Here is a 13,976-nt window from a genome sequence, read left to right as displayed (position 1 = left end):
CAGCGTGTCCATACGTACTGTGCATAGGGGACGGTGACAGCAGCGTGTCCGTGCAGCCCATGCATAGGGGACGAGGATACGGACTGTGCATAGGGGACGGGATGGGGATAGCAGCATGTCCATACGTACTGTGCACAGGGGATGCAGACAGCAACAGCGGACTGTCTGTACGGACTGTAAGGACCATGCATAGGGGATGGGGGGACCATATGGACCGTGTATATGGTATGGGGGAACCATATAGACCATGCATAAGGGATGGGGGGACTGTACAGATCATGCATAGGGGATGGGGACGGTGATAGCAGCATGTCCGTACAACCATATAGACCATGCACAGGGGATGGGGGACCGTATGGGCTGTGCATAGGGGATGGGGGGGCCATGCATAGGGGATATGGGGACCGTATGGGCTGTGCATAGGGGATGGGGGACCGTATGGGCTGTGCATAGGGGATGGGGGGACCATGCATAGGGGATATGGGGACCGTATGGGCTGTGCATAGGGGATGGGGGACCGTATGGGCTGTGCATAGGGGATGGGGGGACCGCATGGGCTGTGCATAGGGGATGGGGGGACCGTATGGGCTGTGCATAGGGGATATGGGGACCATGCATAGGGGATGGGGGGACCATGCATAGGGGATGGGGGGACCGCATGGGCTGTGCATAGGGGATATGGGGACCGTATGGGCTGTGCATAGGGGATATGGGGACCGTATGGGCTGTGCATAGGGGATGGGGGACCATGCGCAGGGGATGTGGGCAGCGGTACCAGCGTGTGCATACGGACCATGTATAGGGTACGGGGCACCATATGGCCCTGCATAGGGGACGGTGCGGGCGCCGGGAGCGGGTCCCTACGGCCACCGCCTGCCCGTGGGGTGGGGGCGGGGGGTGCCGGTCCCGGCACGGGGGGGGGGGGGGGCGGGGGGGGCCCGGGGCCGCCACATCAAAGCGCCGCCGCCGCCGGGAGGATCCGGTCCCGCCGCGCCGCGAACACGCGTGGCCGAGGGCTGTTTGCGCTCGGCGGCTCCCGGAGAGGGGGGCGGGGGGCGGGGCCGCCGTAATTAGCCATTACCGGGTGATTAATGCGGCGGGGGGGGGGGGCTGCACGCGTGGGGGGGGTTGCACACGCGTGTGCGGAGGGGGGACCCACGGGGGGGTCACACGCTCGATGGAAGCGGCGGGGGGGGGTTAAATGGGGGGGGACGGGCGTCCCCTCGCACACGCGTGTGGGCTCGGCTCTGGCACACGGATGCGCCAAACCTCGCCCGTGTTCACGCCCGCCCGCACACGCGTGTGCGAGCCGGACCCCCGCGCCGGCGTCCCACGCTCGCACCGGACCGCGTGCACGGGGGGCGTGCGACACGCGGCGACGCCGGGCCCGGCCGGCACGGGCGACCCTCGACCCCCGGCCGCCGGGTCCATACGTGCCCATAGGGCCCGCGGCCCTCACGGCCCCCTCGCCGGCCCCCGCAGCCCCGGGGGTCCCCCGGCCGCGAGATGGAGAATTCTCGGCTGCGCTGCGGTGCCGCCGCCGGCCCCGGCTCCATATTTCTTCATTTGGAGCCACTTTATTCCTGACGCCACTTTTATTTAAGCGTTTCGCGTGCGCGGCCCGAGACGCCGCCGCGGTGCGGAGGGGGAACGGGCATGTGTGACCCCCCCGCCCCGGTCCCGGGGGGACCCGCGCCCTTCGCTCGCCCGCCGGCAGCTCGTTGGAGTGCCGGGGGGGAGGCGAAGGGTGGGGAGGGGGGCGGTGGGTGGCTGGTGGTGGTGCGAGGGTGAGGCGGTGGTGCAAAGCCCCGACACCCGAACCGAAGGCAAGATGCCGGCGCAAGGCCAAGATGCCGGTGTAAAGCTGAAGCGCTGGTGCAAAGCCGCGGTGGCGGCGCAAAGCCGAGAAGCCGGAGCAAAGACAAGATGCCGGTGCGATGCCAGGGCAAAGGCAAGTTGACGGTGCACAGCCAAAATGCCGGTGTAAAGCTGCGGCACCGATACAAAGCCAAGATGCCGGAGCAACGCCGAGGCACCGGTGCAAAAGCAAGGTGCCGGTGCAAGGCCAAGACGCCGGTGTAAAGCCAAAGCATGGTGCAAAGCCGCAGTGGCGGTGCAAAACCAAATCACCGGTGGAAGGCCAAGACAATGGTGTAAATCAAGATGCCGGTGCAAAAGCAAGGTGCCGGTGTAAAGCCGAAGCACCGGCGCAAAGCTACGGTGGTGGTGCAGAGCAATGGTGGTGCAGGGCCAAGATGCCGGTGTAAAGGCGAGGCGCCGGCGCAAAGCCAAGATGCCGGTGCAATGCCAAGATGCCGGTGCACTGACGAGGTGCCGGCGGGGGGGAGCGGGGCCAAGCGTTGCCGCCCGTGGGTGCCCGGCACCGACCGTTCTGGGGTTCGGCTGCGGCACGGGGGGGGTGCTCCGGTTGCACCCCGGTGCGGCTGTCAGCGCCGGAGGCGGTGGAGGGGCAAGTGGCCCCCGGCAGCGCTTGGGTTGGGGGGTGCCGGCGGGTGCTGGTGGGTGCCGGAGGGTGCCGGTGGTGCCGGGGGGTGTCGCGGAGGGTAACGCCGCAAGCCGGGCGCTAATTCCCAGCATCGATCAGGCGGGATGAGAGCAATAAATTATTGTGACAAGATGCAACTCTCGCGCCGATCGATCGGGCGCTGGGCGGCCGCGCACCGGCTCCAGCTCCGGCACCCCGGCATCGGCACCGCGGCCCCACACGCGTGGGGCATCCGTCCCCCGCCCCGGCGGCGCTGGGCGAGAGGCGCAAAGTCTGGGGGGGGTCTTACGGGGGTGCGGCGGGGCGGCTGGGCGCGTGCAAGGGTGCACAGGGCACGTGTGCAAGGGTGCGTGGAGCAGGCGTGCAAGGGAACGCGGCGTGCACGTGCAAGGGTGCGCGGAGCGGGCGGCCACGGGCGTTAGGAGCGCCGCATGCAAGGGCGTGCGGCGCACACGTGCACGGGCACAACGGAGCACGTGTGCAAGGGTGTGCAGAGCACACGTGCGGGGGGGGCGTGGGGTGTGCGGGCACGGGCGTGCCGAGCGCACGTCTGCAGGCGCATGGCGTGTGCATGCAGGGGTGTGCGGAGCACACGTGCGAAGGCACGCGGAGCACGTATGCCAGGGCGTGCAAAGCACAGGCGTAAGGGCGTGCAAAGCCCGGTTGCATGGGTGTGCCGAGCACACGTGCAAAGGCATGCGGAGCACACGTGTAGGAGCGTGCGGCGCACACTTGCAAGGGCGAGCAGAGCACAGAGGTGAGGGCGTGCAGAGCACGCGTGCCCGGGCGTGCACAGCACACGCGTAAGGCTGTGCCGAGCGCGCGTATACAGCTGTGCCGAGCACACGTGCAAAGGCATGCAGAGCACACGTGCAAGGACACGCAGAGCACGCGTGCCCGGGCACACGACACACGTGTGCAAGCCCGCAGCCGCGCGGGGAGTGCCATGGGTGTGCAAGCCCGTGTCGGCACGCAGAGAGTCGCGTGCCATCGCAGGCGTGAGCTTGCCCGCGCCAGCCCCTCCACCGACCGGCCGGCAATTCGGGGTCCCCCGGCCCCCCGCCTGCCGCAGCCCCCCCGGCGTGTCGGGGCTCTGAGCCCCTCCCGGGGTTTTGGTTCAAACTGGCTTATTTTGGGTCACTGAGGAGGCCCAGCCGCTCCCAACCCAGCCACCCCCGCCCCCCCCAGTCCGCAGCACTGGTGGCACTGGTGGAGCTGGGGGGACGCAGACCGGGGGCGCGCATCGCACACTCACGGGGGGGGGGGGGGGGGGGGGGGGGGGGGGGGGGAATGCATGTGCACACGCGTGTGTCCCTCGCAAGCGGCAGCGCTGAGCCCTCCCCCCCCCGTTCTGCACCCCGGTCACGCGTCGCGCCCTGCGCCGCATTGTGCAGCCCCCCCGCACTCCCCGCTATAGGGCTGGGGGTCTCTAGGGCTGGGGGAGCTATAGGGCTGGGGGGTCTGTAGGGCTAAGGGGTCTATAGGGTTATGGGGCTCTGTGGTGTCAGGGGGCTGTAGGGCCGTGCAGCTGCGAGTCTGGGGTCTGTGGGGGGGTGTGGGGTCGGGGGGTCCTATGGGGTCTGTAGGGGTGTATGGAGTCTGTGCACCCTATGGGGTCTACATGGTCTGCGGTGCCTATGGAGCATAATGGGGTCGGGGGGGTCTACAGGGGTGTATGGGATCAGTGGGGTCTACGGGGTGGGGGGGTCTATGGGTCTATGAGGGTACATAGGGTCGGGGAGGCCTATGGGATCTATGAGATCTGTAGAGGTATATGGGGCCGGGGCAGTGTGTGGGGTGTATGGGGTCGGGGGGGATCTATGGGGGCTATGGGATCTGTAGGGATCGATGGAGTCTATGGGATCTGTAGGAATCGATGGAGTCTATGGGGTCTGTAGGGCTCTGTGGGGTCTATGAGGCCGGGGGGTGTATAGGGGCCGGGGGCTATAGGGTCTACGGGGTGTATAGGGGCCGGGGGCTATAGGGTCTACGGGGTGTATAGGGGCCGGGGGGCTATAGGGGTCGGGCGCTGCGGGGTCTATGGGGTCTGTGGGGCCGGGGGCTATGGGGGTCAGGGGCTGCGGGCGCTGCGGGGTCTATGGGGTCGGGGGGGTGCAGGGCCGGGGGCTATAGGGGCCGCGGGGGCTGCGGGCGGCCGCGGGCGCTGATGGATTCTCGCACTTGTCTCTTAATCTCCGGCGCCGATCGATTCGCTATTTCCCTTTGTTGCCAGAAACTTCGATCCTGGCCGGGGCCGGGGCCGGGGCCGGGGCCGGGGCCGGGGCCGGGGCCGGGGGAGCCCCGCGGAGCCGCCCCGAGGCCGCGGCGATGGGCGCGGGGACGCGGGACCGGCCCGACCCGGCGCCTGCAGGAAACTTCGCAACTCACCGCGGGGCGGCTCCGCATCGGGCTCCGCTCCGCTCCGCTCCGCGACGGCGACGGGGACGGGGACGCTCCGCTGCCGGTGCCGGTGCCGGTGCCGGGGGGTCGGTGCCGGGGTCGGAGCCCGCCTAGAAGGTCCGCCGCATCCGCACCGGGGGGCGGGAGGGGAAGCGGGGATGGACCCGGGACGGAGGGAGCGGGACAGCGGGGATGGAGCGCCGGGATCGGAGGGAGCGGGATGGGAAGGAGCGGGGATGGAGCACCGGGGATGGAGGGACCGGGATGGGAGGGATGGAGCACCGGGATCGGAGGGACCGGGATCGGAGGGAGCGGGGATGGAGCGTCGGGGATAGAGGGACCGGGATGGGAAGGACCGGGGATGGAGTACCGGGGACGGAAGGACCGGGATGGGAAGGACCGGGGATGGAGTACCGGGGATGGAGGGACCGGGATCGGAGGGAGTGGGGATGGAGCACCGGGGATGGAGGGACCGGGACAGGGGGGATGGAGCACCGGGATCGGAGGGAGCGGGATCGGAAGGAGCGGGGATGGAGCACCGGGGATGGAGGGACCGGGATGGGAAGGAGCGGGGATGGATTACCGGGGATGGAGGGACCGGGATGGGAGGGATGGAGCACGGGGATCGGAGGGACCGGGATCGGAGGGAGCGGGGATGGAGGGACCGGGACAGGGGGGATGGAGCACCGGGATGGGAGGGAGCGGGGTCGGAGGGAGCGGGGATGGAGCGCCGGGGGCAGCGGGGAAGGAGCCACCGGGGTCGGGGGGAGCGGGGACGCAGGGAGAGGGGTCGGGGGGATGCGGGACCGGGCGGAGGGTCCGGTCGGCGGGAGAGGGGCAGCGGCGGCTGCGGGAGGGAAGGAGGCGGCGGAGCGGGATGGAGGCGGGCGCGGAGCGGGGCAGGGGCCGGGAGGAGAGAGGGAAGGAGGGATGGAGAGGAGAGGGGGAAGGAGGGATGCAGGAGGAGAGAGGGAAGGAGGGATGCAGGAGGAGTAGAGAGGGAAGGAGGGATGCAGGAGGAGAGGGGGAAGGAGGGATGCAGGAGGAGGAGAGAGGGAAGGAGGGATGGAGGAGGAGAGGGGGAAGGAGGGATGCAGGAGGAGGAGAGAGGGAAGGAGGGATGCAGGAGGAGAGGGGGAAGGAGGGATGCAGGAGGAGAGGGGGAAGGAGGGATGCAGGAGGAGGAGAGAGGGAAGGAGGGATGGAGGAGGAGAGGGGGAAGGAGGGATGCAGGAGGAGGAGAGAGGGAAGGAGGGATGGAGGAGGAGAGGGGGAAGGAGGGATGCAGGAGGAGGAGAGAGGGAAGGAGGGAGCGGAGCAGGCAGGTGGGAGCCGGGAGGGAGGGAAGGAGGGAGCGGGACAGGGGAGAGGGGAGGAGAGAGGGACGGGGCAGAGGAGGAGGAGGAGGGAGGGAAGGAGGGATGGAGGGATGGGGCAGGGGATGGAGGGAGCGGGGCAGAGGACAGAGGAGGGCCGCGGGAGGGATGGGGGAGTGGAGAAGGGATGGAGGAGGGATGGGGGGAGCGGGGACGGGATGGAGGGAGAGGAGAAGGGGATGGAGGAGGAGAGGAGGGATGGAGGGAGCGGGCAGGATCCGGAGGAGGGATGCAGGGATGGAGGGAGCGGGAAGGGGATGCAGGAGGGATGCGGGGCCGGAGGGAGCGGGAAGGGGATGCAGGAGGGATGCGGGGCCGGAGGGAGCGGGAAGGGGATGCAGGAGGGATGCGGGGCCGGAGGGAGCGGGAAGGGGATGCAGGAGGGATGCGGGGATGGAGGGAGCGGGGCAGGATCCGGAGGAGGGATGCGGGGCCGGAGGGAGCGGGGCGGCGGCGGCGGCGCGGGGTTTAAGTAGCGGCCGAGCGGGGCCGGCGGATCGATGGATATAATTTTCCTCAAACTCGGAAAATAAAGTTCATCGCTGATCAAATTTGAAAACAGATGTCGCGGCGCGGCCCTAAATGGGCTTCGATCCGGGGGGGGCGGGAGGCGCCGGCGGCACCCCGGGACCCCCCGAGCCCCCGGGACGTCGGCCCATCGAGGGGCGAGCACGCCTGCCCCAGGCGCGAAGGCCACCCTCAGCGCACACGCGTGTGCGCGGACAGGTGTGAGGGCCAGAGGTGGCGGTGCTCCGCACACGCGTGTGCAAAGACGTCTGCGTGCAAGGAGGCGTCTGGGAGATGCCGCCCGGCGTGCGCCCGGAGGAGACCGAGGCCCTGGCACACGCGTGGCGTGGCACACGCGTGGCATGACACAGGCGGATGAGCGTGGCGTTGCGTGTGAATTCCCCACGCGTGTGAATTCCCCACGCGTGTGAATTCCCCACGCCCGGCTTGCACGCGGACGCACGCTGGTGGCAGATGCGTGTGGGAGGCCACGCGTGCCGGCGGGCCGCACACGCGTGTGCTGCTGCACACGTGCCCCCGCACAGCGCCAGGGGCTGTCACGGCTGCGTCCCTGAGCGGGGACCTCGTTAGCGGCGGTTAAACGAAGCGGCAGCGCGGGTGGGCTGGTGAGGGTGTGGGGGCCGGGGAGGGGGGGCGCACGCGTGGGGCACCCCACATTTGTGGCTCTGGGGACACACACACACACACATTTCCCACCCCAAACCTCGTCGTTGGCGGGGGGGTCCCCCCCCATTTTGGGTCTGGGGGATGCCCTTCCCACCATGACCCCCAGCCTCAGGAGCTGTGTCCCCCCCCAGTTCGGGGTCTGGGGGACCCCCCTCCCACCCCGGTTGCCAGCGGGGGGTCCCCCATACTTTTGGTCTTGGGGGACCCCCACCCTTCCTGGCCCACAGTCCCAGCAGGGGCTTTCCTCCACTCTGGGGGTCCCCCCCAACTCCATCAGGGGGGTCCCCCCCAATCTTGGGTCGGGGGGACACCCTTCCCATTCCCAGAACATTGGGGGGGGGTGTCCCCCCATTTTGGCTCTGAGGACCCCTTCCCTGGCCCCATTCTCACCAGGGGGTCCCCCCTATTTTGGGTTCGGGGGGGACACCCTTCCCATTCCCAGCACACTGAGGGGGGGGGGGTCCCCCCCTATTTCGGGTTCAGGGGGGGACACCCTTCCCATTCCCAGCACATCGGGTGGGGGGGTCCCTCTATTTTGGGTCGGGGGGACACCCTTCCTATTCCCAGCACACTGAGTGGGGGGGGGTCCCCCCAATCTTGGGTTGGGAGGGGTCACCCTTCCCATTCCCAGCACACTGAGTGGGGGGGGGGTCCCCCAATCTTGGGTCGGGGGGGACACCCTTCCCATTCCCAGCACACTGAGTGTGTGGGGGGGTCCCCCCAATCTTGGGTCGGGGGGGACACCCTTCCCATTCCCAGCACACTGAGTGTGGGGGGGGGTCCCCCCAATCTTGGGTCGGGGGGGACACCCTTCCCATTCCCAGCACACTGAGTGGGGGGGGGGTCCCCCCAATCTTGGGTCGGGGGGGACACCCTTCCCATTCCCAGCACACTGAGTGGGGGGGGTCCCCCCAATCTTGGGTCGGGGGGGACACCCTTCCCATTCCCAGCACACTGAGTGGGGGGGGTCCCCCCAATCTTGGGTCGGGGGGGACACCCTTCCCATTCCCAGCACACTGAGTGGGGGGGGTCCCCCCAATCTTGGGTCGGGGGGGACACCCTTCCCATTCCCAGCACATGGGGGGTGTGGGGGGTCCCCCCATTTTGGCTCTGGGGACGCCCTCCCTGGCCCCCTCTCCCCAGGGGGTCCCCCCCGTTTGCTCCCCGGGGTCCCCCCCCGGCAGCGGTCGGCGCGCGGGGGTCCGGGGGTGGCGGGGGGGCCCGGGCGGGAGCCGCGTGTGTTTTCGTATCTGTCTGGTCTCCTGGAATTATGAAAAATACCCCCATCGACAGCGCGGCTCAGCTTCGATTACGGCAGATAGGACATGACAGCCCCCGATCAATAGCAGGCCCGTCCTATAAAGTGTCAAGTAATGAATCAATTTCGACTAAATTTTCCATTTTTCAGGGGCCGTTCGCAGAGAGAAGAATATCCTCTTTTGTAAAGATATTATTATCGATTGCGGCGGCAATTTGACATCAGGGGTAGTTAATTCCACTCAGAATAAAATTGAAAACACTTGAGAGCGGGAGAGAGGGAGAGACAAAGGAGAGAGGGACGGGGGAGGGGAGGGCGGGGGGGGCGGACGGACGGACACCGGGATGGACGGACAGCGGGATGGACATGGACACGGGCAGCGGGCCGGGGTGGCGGGATGGGGGACGGGAGGGGTGGGGGTGATGGAGGGACAAAGGGGCGGGGGGGTGTCAGGGCGAGAAGGGGGTGACGGAGGGATGAGGGGTGACGGAGGGATAAGGGGGCGATGGGGGGATAAGGGAGTGGCAGTGGGATTAGGGGGTGACCGAGGGATAAGGGGGCGATGGGGGGATAAGGGGTGACACAGAAATAAGGGGGTGATGGGGGGGTTTAAGGGGTGATGGGGGGGATGAGGGGTGATGGGGGGATAAGGGGGCGATGGGGGATAAAGGGGTGATGGGGGATAAAGGGGTGATGGGGGATAAGGGGGTGATGGGGGGGTTTAAGGGGTGATGGGGGATAAAGGGGTGACGGAGGGATAAGGGGTTATGGGGGGATAAGGGGGTGATGGGGGGGTTTAAGGGGTGGTGGGGGGATAAAGGGGTGACACAGGGGTGAGGAGGCGATACAGGAATAAAGGGGTGATGGGGGGATTAGGGGGTGACCGAGGGATAAGGGGGTGACACAGGGATAAAGGGGTGACTGAGGCGTTCAGGGGTGACCAAGAGATTAAGGGGCGCTGGAGAGATAAGGGGGTTATAAAGGGGTGAGGGGGTGACACAGGGATTAAGGGGTGACAGAGGGATGTGGGAATGATGGTGGGATGAAGGGCTGATACGGGGATAAGGGGGTGACGGGGATAAGGGGGTGACAACGGGATAAGGGGCGATGGTGACGTTAAGGGGCGACGGAGGGATGAGGGAATGATGGAGGGATGAGGGGGTGACACAGGGATTAAGGGGTGACGGAGGCATGAGGGGGTGACAGAGACACTCGGGGTGATGTCGGGCTGACGGGTGCACGGGGACAGGGACGGGCGGATGGGGATAAACTGGGAGTGGGGGGGGATGGACGGCTGGACAGATGGACGGACGGACGGATGGATGTAGGGGCGGGAGGCCGGGGGGTGCAGGGACAGGATGGGGACCGCTGCGCCCCAACCGAGGGGGTCCCTGGGGGGGTGTCACCGGGCAGTGAGTGCACACGCGTGTGCTCCCATGTAACAGCGTGTGCGCGCACAGGCGTGTGCTCAGGGCCGCGCGTTCCCACTCCCCCCGGCCGTGTCCTGTCTGGGACCCCCCGACTGCGGTGGGAAGGGGGGAATGGCTCCGGCAGCCCCGGTCACGGGTGGGTGGGGGGGTCTTAGCGTGGGGAGGGGGATGCCCGGACCCCGTCCTCAGTGCCCGGGGTGAGAGGGATGCCCACCCGCATCCCTCAGCATCCCGCATCCCTCAGCATCCTGCATCCCACAGCATCCTGCATCCCACTTCCCTCATCCTGCAGCATCCCACATCCCGCATCCCTCAATGCCCCTCATCCCACATCCTGCAGCATCCCATGTCCCACAGCGTCCTGTATCCCACATTCCACAGCATCCTGCATCAGCTCGCATCCCTCAGCATCCCACATCCCGCAGCATCCCATGTCCTACAGCATCCTGTACCCCGCAACATCCTGCAGCATCCCTTAGCATCCCATATCCTACATCCCGCAGCATCCTGCATCATCCCATATCCCTCAGCATCCCTCAGCATTCTGCATCCCTCAGCATCCCACATCATCCCACATCCCACAGCATCCCACATCCTTCAGCACCCTGCATCCCTCAGCATCCACATCCTGCAGCATCCCGCATCCCACGGCATCCTGTGTCCCTCAGCATCCTACATCCCTCAGCATTCTACATCCCACATCATCCCGCGTCCTGCATTCCACAGCATCACACAGCATCCTTCAGCACCTTGAATCCCTCAGCATCCCACAGCATCCTACATCATCCCACATTGCACATCATCCCGCATCCCGCATCCCACAGCATCCTGCATCCCGCAACATCCCATGTCCCTCAGCATCACACATCGCATGGCATCCCGCATCCCTCAGCATCCTGCGTCCCTCAGCATCCCATATCCTACATCCTGCAGCATCCTGCATCATCCCATATCCCACAGCATCCCTCAGCATCCCACATCCCTCAGCATCCCACATTATCGCACATCATCCTGCATCCCACACCCTTCAGCACCCCACATCCCTCATCATCCCGCATCATCCCGCATCGTCCTGCATTATCCCATGTCGCTCACCATCCCTCAGCATCCTGCATCATCCCACATTATCCCACATCATCCTGTGTCCCTCAGCACCCCACATCCCTCAGCATCCCGCATCATCCCATGTTATCCCGCATCATCCCACGTTGTCCCACATCATCCCTCCTCATCCCACATCATCCAGTGTCCCTCAGCACCCCGTGTCCCTCAGCATCCTGCATCATCCCGCATCATCCCACATCATCCCACATCATCCTGTGTCCCACATCATTCCACATCATCCCACATCATACCGTGTCCCACATCATCCCACATCATCCCACCTCATCCCACGTTATCCCACATCATCCCACATCATCCCGCCTCATCCCACGTTATCCCACATCATCCTGTGTCCCTCAGCACCCCACGTTATCCCACATCATCCCGTGTCCCACATCATCCCAAATCATCCCGCCTCATCCCACGTTATCCCACATCATCCTGTGTCCCTCAGCACCCCACGTCCCTCATCATCCCACGTTATCCCACATCATCCTGTGTCCCACATCATCCCACATTATCCCACATCATCCCATGTCCCACACCATCCCAAATCAATCCCGCCTCATCCCACGTTATCCCACATCACCCTCTGTCCCTCAGCACCCCACGTCCCTCATCATCCCACATCATCCCACATCATCCCGTGTCCCGCATCAGCCCATGTTATCCCTCATCATCCCACATCATCCCATGTCCCACATCATCCCAAATCATCCTGCCTCATCCCACGTTATCCCACATCACCCTCTGTCCCTCAGCACCCCACGTCCCTCATCATCCCACATCATCCCACATCATCCCGTGTCCCACATTATCCCACATCATCCCATGTCCCACACCATCCCAAATCATCCCGCCTCATCCCACGTTACCCCACATCACCCTGTGTCCCTCAGCACCCCACGTCCCTCATCATCCCACATTATCCCACATCATCCCGTGTCCCGCATCATCCCACATCATCCCGCCTCGTCCCACGTTATCCCGCATCGCCCCGCAGCGTGCCGAGGGGTGCCCCGGCGGGACGCGGGGCCGCGCCGAGGGGTGTCGGTGGGCGTCGGGAAGGGGAGTTTCCGCCGCCGCCGCCGCCTATTTGTATATTCCGCGCTCATGAGCCGCATTATTCGGGAGAAAATGAATCTTTCATGAGTGATTTGCCGCCGCCCGGCCCGGCCCCGCGTTGTTTAATGTTTCAATTTGGAGGAAGCAAACATTCAATCAGGCGGATTAACTGGATAATGCCGCCCATCGCTCAACCTGTCGCCCGCCGCCGCGTCCCGCCGGGACGGGGCCCACACCCCGGCGTGGGAGCGGGTCCCCGGGGTCCCCAGGGGGGTCTGTCCCGCCGGGGTCCGGCTGCGGGTGGGATGTGGGGACGGGGACGGGGACGGGGACGGGGACAGGGGACCAGAATGGGGACAGGGACATGGCAAGGGGATGGGGAGAGGGATGGGGACCGGGATGGGGACAGGGATGGGCACAGGGACAGGGCATGGGGACAGGGACGGGGACATGGCAAGGGGATGGGGACAGGGATGGGGACATGGCAAGGGGATGGGGACAGGGATGGGGACCGGGATGGGGACAGGGATAGGGACAGGGACAGGGATGGGGATAGGGACAGGGACATGGCAAGGGGATGGGGACCGGAATGGGGACAGGGATGGGGACAGGGACGGGGACATGGCAAGGGGATGGGGACCAGGATGGGGACAGGGATGGGGACAGGGACAGGGCATGGGGACAGGGATGGGGACCGGAATGGGACAGGGTTGGGGACATGGCAAGGGGATGGGGACAGGGATGGGGACCAGAATGGGGACAGGGATGGGGACATGGCAAGGGGATGGGGACAGGGATGGGGACAGGGACGGGGACATGGCAAGGGGATGGGGACAGGGATGGGGACCGGAATGGGGACAGGGATGGGGACATGGCAAGGGGATGGGGAGAGGGATGGGGACTGGAATGGGGACAGGGATGGGGACAGGGACAGGGACATGGCAAGGGGATGGGGACAGGGATGGGGACAAGGACGGGGACAGGGACAGGGGCGAAGGACAGGCGTGGGCGCAGGGCGTGGGGACGGGGACGGGGATAGGACGAGCAGGGGACAGGGTGCAGGGCCTGGAGCACAGGGGAGGGTGTGGGGGACAGGACACGGGGACACGGGACAGGACACAGGGACGGGACACACGGACAGGACACAGGGACGGGACATGGGGACACACGGATGGGACACGGGGACATGGACAGGACATGGGGACAGCACATGGGGACAGGACACACGGACAGGACATGGGGACACATGGATGGGACATGGGGACATGGACAGGACACAGGGACAGGACACACGGATGGGACACAGGGATACACGGATGGGACACGGACACCTGGACAGGACACAGGGACAGGACACATGGATGGGACACAGGGACACACGGATGGGACACACGGGGACATGGACAGGACATGGGGACAGCACATGGGGACAGGACACACGGACAGGACATGGGGACACATGGATGGGACATGGGGACATGGACAGGACACAGGGACAGGACACAGGGATGGGACACAGGGATACACGGATGGGACACGGGGACATGGACAGGACACGGGACAGGACACACGGATGGGACACAGGGACACACGGATGGGACACGGGGACATGTGGATGGGACATGGGGACATGGACAGGACAA

The sequence above is a fragment of the Gavia stellata genome, unplaced genomic scaffold, assembly GCF_030936135.1.
Source record: "Gavia stellata isolate bGavSte3 unplaced genomic scaffold, bGavSte3.hap2 HAP2_SCAFFOLD_311, whole genome shotgun sequence".
Taxonomy (NCBI): Eukaryota; Metazoa; Chordata; class Aves; order Gaviiformes; family Gaviidae; genus Gavia; species Gavia stellata.
This window is presented reverse-complemented; position numbering follows the sequence as displayed.